At 45.4% G+C, this 6,869-nt stretch overlaps 1 long non-coding RNA gene across 1 annotated transcript; it reads right to left on the bottom strand.

Annotated features, from left to right (window-relative positions):
• Positions 1-4,570: 4,570 nt before the first annotated feature.
• On the bottom strand, positions 4,571-6,611 carry LOC117075282. Its single transcript, XR_004433931.1, has 3 exons — positions 6,583-6,611; positions 5,498-5,774; positions 4,571-4,675 (listed from the first exon to the last, which is right to left on the bottom strand). It is a non-coding gene; the product is annotated as an uncharacterized LOC117075282 (long non-coding RNA).
• Between the last annotated feature and the right edge of the window lie 258 nt (positions 6,612-6,869).

Raw genomic sequence — 6,869 nt, 5'->3', positions numbered from 1 at the left:
TCTGGTTCTGGGGGATGGCTCTGCCTTGGTGTCGGGTCAAAGCAGAGGAGATTAGCTCTCCACCACCCTCCCTCCCTGCAGCAGCAGCTGCTGAGGCAGCTGGATCAGGGTTCTGTGACAAGGACAAGCTTATCCCAGACAGGGCAAGCTGCCACGTCGAGGGCCCAAGGCCAGCAGACAGAGCAGAGTGGTGCAGGGTCCCTGCAGCCTGCTGGACACAGCCCCCTGCTGTGAGAAGACTGGCCATGTCCGCATACTCCTCTAGACCAGTTTCTTGTCACTAGTCAGCCTTCTTCGTTCCAGTCAATGATTCTCAAACTACAGAGCATGAGAATCATCTGGCAGTACTTCTTTTAAAAGGGACATTTCAGGAAGCCACCCAGTTCTAGGCTGGGGCACAGGAACACGAACTTCTAAGGACCACTCAGGTCGAGCTAAATAGTTATACATGTTTTTATTGTGATAAAATATGCAAAACATGAAATTCACCATTTTAACTATTTTTAAGTGCACAATTGAATGGCATTAGTACATTCACGTTGTTGGGTTGCCATCACCGTCATCCTTCTCCAGAATTGTTTCCTCATCATAGACTGAAACTCTGCAGCCATTAAAAAAGAACTCTTATTTCCTTCTCCCACTAGCGCCTGATGCATCATCCTCTATGAATCTGACCACTGTAGGCAACTCATATAAGTGGAATCATACAGTGTTTGTCTTCTGGTGACTGGCATGTTTCTCTTAGCATAATGCCATCAAGATTCATCCATACTGTAGCACGTGTCAGAATTTCCTTCCTTTTTTACTGTGTGGATAGACCACATACTGTTCACCATTCACCTGTCAATGGACAGAGGGCGGTTTCCGCCTTTTGGCTATGGTGAGTAATGCTGCGATGAACATGGGTGGACAAATCTGTGCTCAAGTCCCTGTTTTCAATTTTCGGGGTATATACCCAGACCCTTCTCTCGTGTCTCCCTCTGCCATTTCACCCCTTTTACTCCTGTGACCTAAAATGCCTTCTTGATTTCTATCTTTCAAGCCCCATTCTGTTTCCCTTGCCTTATTGAAACCTATCTAAATCTCACCTCCTTAACGCCAGCTTGGGAGGCAGCACAGTGGAAGGGCACAGGCTCTGGGGCTGGACCGGTGGGTTTGTGCACCTGTCTCAGAGACTCACGCGTCTGCGTCCTCGGACTACTTACCTAACTGCTCTAACTTCAGTTTTCCTATCTGTAAAAGGAGACATGAAAACATGCTTGTAGGATCATTTGAGAGGATTCAGTGGGAAGGTCCGTATACATTTTCTGGCACAGAGCAGGTATTTAATAAATAGTGGTGGTTGTTGGAATTTTTCCAGAAAGCTTTTCCTGACAGGGTAGATATGAGATGTAGCACTTTGCAAAGCAAACTCCGCACTCACAGAAGATGAGACAAATAAAATCCCCTTTCCTCACGGAAATAACCCTAAGGTTTCTGCCACTGTAAATTAGTATAAGTTAGTAGCAGGTAAACTCTTGGAATTCAGTAAGTGATGTTTTCTGAGTGATTTCTATTTCTCTTGCAGTAATTTAAATATATTTTATCTTGTTTTATCCTCAGTAAGCTCCCAGAGCTGCTGCTTAGAATCCTGTCATTATTTTTCTAAATGCCTTCTAGGATTTAAGAATCTGATATATCCCCCAATCTCTGACAATTAGAGTCAAAACCCAGGCACCCAATTCTGTGTGTCTGTAGCCAGCTGCATACCAGGGAATAGCACCGAGGCTAGAGGAGTATGAAGCAGGCTTCTTGTTTCTGAGGACGCCACAGGCATTCAGGCAAGACATACATGCATGAGGCAATCCAGGGAACAATACGAGACACCTGTGACTCATCTACTTTATATCAAAGCAAGTAGAGGGTGTGGACAGAGCTGTTCATGTTAGCATAAGCATTATGAAAAGAAATAGCATAGCAACTATGAAAATATACTATGGAGGCAGGGGCACAGGAAGGAAGGAATATACCTAAAACAGGTGAAAGAGTCCAGGCTGGAAGAAAACTCTGAGCTGAAAACAGAAACAAATTCCTCACCAGTGTTTCATGTTTCAGAGTATGATAATACAATATAAATCCAAAGACTAGATAATTCTAAAACTGAATGAGATGAAGAGATTGCAGGGTTAGGAAAACAATTGGCAACTAGATACAATTACATAGGTAATAAACTAGTTAGAAACAACAACATACAAGTCCAAAAATAGAATGGCTAAAGGAAAGGTTTGAAACCATCATAATCAATGCAGAGAAAAAAAGAGGCAGAGATTCGAGCAATTAGAAGATGGGAGGTTAGGAGGATAAAAGAAAGGAAGGGAGGAAGGAAGGGAGGAAGAGAGGAAGGAAGGGGGGAAAGAAGCAAGGAAGGAAGGAAGGAAAGAAGGAAGGAAGGAAAGAAAGAATGAAGGAGAGAGGGAAGGAAAGAAAGAAGGGAGGGAGGGAAGAAAGATTAGCCAACATAAGAATAATTAATATTCCTAAGTAGAAAACCATATACATGAAACAGAAAAGATATTCAGGGATATAATACAGAAAAAATTTTCTTCAATAAGGGACTGAATTTGAAAAAAAAAAAAAAAAAAAAGGCACCTGACATACCAGAAAAAAAGTGGAAAATGGTCCACACCGACATATCCTGTTTAAGTTACTGAACTTCAAAGCATAAGTAATTTTTCAGGAGTGCAGGCAGAAAAAAAAAAGCCATCATAAAAGAGAAAATTCACGTTCGACTCAGACATCACATTGAATGCCAGAAGTAAATAAAGCAATGTCCACAAAATACTGAATGGGAAAAAGTATGCCCCACAAATGCTATAACAGGTAAGTTGCATCAGGTCTAAAGGCAGTAGAGGCATCTCAGACATGATAAGCCTGTCTTGAACACGCAATCCAACACACAAGCCAGAAAACCGTGAATTATTTGAGCTAACCAACTTGGGAATAGACAACCCAGAGAATAAAAGGCTGGTGGTAAGCACTGTATTCATTTAAATATGGAATTGTTGCAGAGCAGAATAAAAACATGTAAAACTCCCAAAATGAAAATTATGTAAACAACAAAAATCGGGAGATGGGAAGGGGAGATGAGATAAAGTACAGAGTGCTAGCCATTTCATCTTTCATAGCAGGGAGTCAGCCAGACTGAAATGAAAGCATAATTTTAAAAGTCAATGACTAAAGTTTCTTAAAACAATTTTGAAAAATGATTTTTGTTATCCATAGAGGGATCTGATAGGTACAAGTGTCTCATGTAGTTATGAAACATTTATCCAAGATTGAATAATGCCTTCAGCTTAATTTCCATTTTTTTCTATTATATGTAAGGACAAATACATTTAACGTTTTCATATTTTAAAAGTATGGTCCAGGCATGGTGCCTTACTCTTGTGATTTCAACATTTTAGGAGGCCAAGGTGGGAAGATTACTTGAGCCCAGGAGTTCGAGATCAGCCTGGGCAACCTAGCGAGACACACATCTCTACAAAAAATTTTAGAAACACGTGGTATGTGGTGGCATGCGCCTCTAGTCCCAGCTACTCAGGAGGCTGAGGCAGGAGGATCGCTTGAGCCCAGGAGGTTGAGTCTGCGATAAGCTATGATTGCACCACTGCACTCCAGCCTGGGTGACAGAGTGAGACTCTTGTCTCTGTAAAAAATAAATAAGAGAATGTAACACATGACACCATTCTTATAAAATGATTTATCTATTATTTATTTGTTGACCATTGTATCTGTATTTATATTTTGAAATATGTCAGGACTGATATTTAGCAAATATTTATGTTGTTTTTTTCTGGGTGGTGGGATTTGGGGAGATTGCAAATTTTTGTGCTGCTTGAATTTTTATAAGTATGTATCATCTTAACAAAAATCATCAAAATCTCTACTTAGAAACATTAAAGGAAAGGTTAAAGTGAGAGTAGTCCAAAATCAGTTCTAGAGCAGAAGGGGTGGGCACCACCAGCTGGTATGTGGCGAAGGCTTTGGCCTCCCTCCGTGAGACTTGTTGACCCTCTCCGACAGGGATGGCCAGATATAGAAGACAGCTGCTTGGAGGAGATGGAGTTGGAGCTGAGTGCTGGAGAGCGTCTGCTTTGCCAGGCATTTCGTGAATTATCTTACTTAATCTTCCTAGATCTGTAGAGTAGGAAGTATGTACTCCATTTCAAGGATAAGGAAACTGAGGCCAGAGACCGACAGTAAGGAAGAACATGCTAGACAGAAGCACAAAGCACAGGCACTTCTGGGAACTGAAAGTGCAGTGGGAACTCTGACGGGCAGTGCTCAGACCTGGCCTCCCAGGGCAGTTGAGCAGAACTCTGGAGAGGAGAATATCCCAGTCTGAGTGAGGGAGGTTCTGTACAAAGGCTCTGAGGTGGGACCTTGTAGCTGTGTGTTTGAAAACAATAAGGCTTGTCTTCAGAATTAGATGGCAATGAGATCAGACAGGGGAGGGAGCAGTGATGGGTGTCCATCCCCCATGCCACAACAGACAGGATCCTGGGCACTGGAGAGCAGCAGCTGGCTAAGGCTGCAGGTCCTCTATGGGGATGCCATGCCCAAGAGAGGGGATGTAGAGGAAGACTGAAGTCGAAGCAGCAGGCAAGGTCATGGTGGTGACTGTACCCAACTGAACCTGCAGGGCACAGAGACTCAGATCTCAAATGGGGTCACACTCTCAGAGATCATAAATGACTCTCCTGCTCCTTTTGCCTCCCAAAAGGTCATTAAGTCATTAATTATATAGCAAGTGACAATAAAATGGTCTCGGTCTTCCTCATCTTCCCCAGAGTTCAGAGCCTTGGGACTCATGACCCAAGGGTTCTGTTCTGAGCCAGCTGCCTTGCTGTATCTGAGCTTCAATATTCCACTTGAAACTGGTCTTTGCCTGGATGGCAGAACTGTCATGGTACAGCAGACTTGGCCTTGAAGTCCACGCCGATGACCTACCCACTGGGCAACCTCAGTGAAGCCCCTCAGCCCCTTCCTACCATAAATGGCAGGGAATGATTCTAATGCAGATGCATAGAAGGGCCCAGAATGTTTTCAGAGAACATCAGTCCTGCCCCCATCCTTGCTTTGACCTTTGAAGCTCATTCCTTCCCTCTCCATGGATGGAATTTTCCCAAGCCCCACTCCCACCCCCGAGACTGAAACCGTCTCACGGGATAAGCTAGAGGCAAAGAGTATGAGCTCGTAAGTCCAATAAATTTTATTTGAATCATGGCTCTGCCACTTGCTAGGTGTGTGACCCAGGCTGAATTTGTTAATCTCTCAGGCCCCAGTTTCCTCAGACATAAAATGGAGATATTATCTACCCCATCTATCTGTCATGGAGCTTAAATGGGACAGCACAGATAAGGTAGCTGAGAAATGGGAGATGCCCAACGAGGGCAACTCCTTTCTACTGAACCCATTCCTTACTGTCATGGTCGTGGATTTCCTTCACACTACTGACCTCTGTTAGAGCTGGGTGCTGGCTGGTGGCTCCTGACCTCTGTTAGAGCTGGGTGCGGTTGGTGGCTCCTGGCCTGTTAGAACTGGGTGCTGGCTGGCGGCCTTGGACAGTCAGGCTTCCTCTCTGGGATCAGTTTCCCCACCAGCTACTGGGCTGTGGGTCTAGTTGGCCTCTGATCACCTGACCCTGTTCATAGGTCCTGGCCTGGGGTCAGATTTCTGCCAGTCAGGAGGGCAGGGCTGGGCTGCATGCTGGACAGAGCCTTCAGATTCCAGGGCTGAAGGAGAACGGAAGGAGACACCTGTCAACCACAGCTCTCCAACAGAAACATGACATGAGCCACCTGTGCAATTTAAAATTTTCTAGTACTGCATTTTAAAAAGTAAAAAGAAGTAGTGAATTTTAACATTTTATTTACCCCAACATATTATCATTTCAACATGTAATTAATATAAAAATTGAGTTATTTTGCATCCTTCTCCTATGAAGTGTTTGAAACCTGTGCTCTGCAGGCACATGTGATACTAGACAGCAAAGATTTTCAAGACAGAAACCAAGGGTATGATGACGAGGAGAATGGCGTGGACAAAGGAAGCATGGTGAAATATTCGTCCAGCCAGCCAGCAGCCATGAGCTCCTCCCACTTCCCCTACCAGGCCCTTTGCAGGAGGCCCCCTTTGCTGTGTGACTCCCCTACCCAATTGGGTTTCATTCCCAACTCTGCTCTCAGCAGGTTCCCTACCTGGGAAAAAAGAAGGAAAGGGAAGGGCAGGTGAGGGGAAGGGAGGGAAGAGGGACAGAGAACAGAATAGAAAACGTCCCTCTGGGTCCCTGGCCCTGGGGGAGTTGGGGACAGGGGATCTAGCTTCAAGTCTCCCCACAACTTCATTCAACACATGTTTATGATGGCAGCCCAGCAACAGGCCTTGGGGGGAGTGGCAAGTGGACCAGGTGGGCCCCTGCCCTCACGGAGCTTCCATTTCAAAGTGGGGCAGGCTTCCTTGGTGCTCGTGAGGTGCCACACTCATCTAGAAAGAGCCTGAGACCTGGAGACCTTCAGGGAGGCCTGGAGAGCTCCTCCTTACCCAAAGAACAGCTCCCAACTGCTCAGGGCCCAGTCCTCTGCTCCCCACCTGCCACTCCGGGTGTCCTCAGTCCACTGATGCCCTCATTTTCACTACAGCCCATCATCCCCACTCCCCCTCCACCACCCCCTCTCCCGGCCACTCTCAGGCCCTGCCAGGAAAGCTGGCCTGCCTGGTCACAGAGTTCCTGAAAGAAGATAAGCTCCCTCCTGCTGTCCTGAGGGTGGCAAAGCACAACAGTCAGGCTTCCTGGTGACAACAGCTGCTGGACAAAGACTACCCCTTCC

Source organism: Trachypithecus francoisi, unplaced genomic scaffold, assembly GCF_009764315.1.
Source record: "Trachypithecus francoisi isolate TF-2019V2 unplaced genomic scaffold, Tfra_2.0 Lachesis_group5, whole genome shotgun sequence".
NCBI lineage: Eukaryota > Metazoa > Chordata > Mammalia > Primates > Cercopithecidae > Trachypithecus > Trachypithecus francoisi.
Note: the sequence above shows the minus strand (reverse complement) of the source record. Positions and strands in the feature narration are given on the sequence as shown.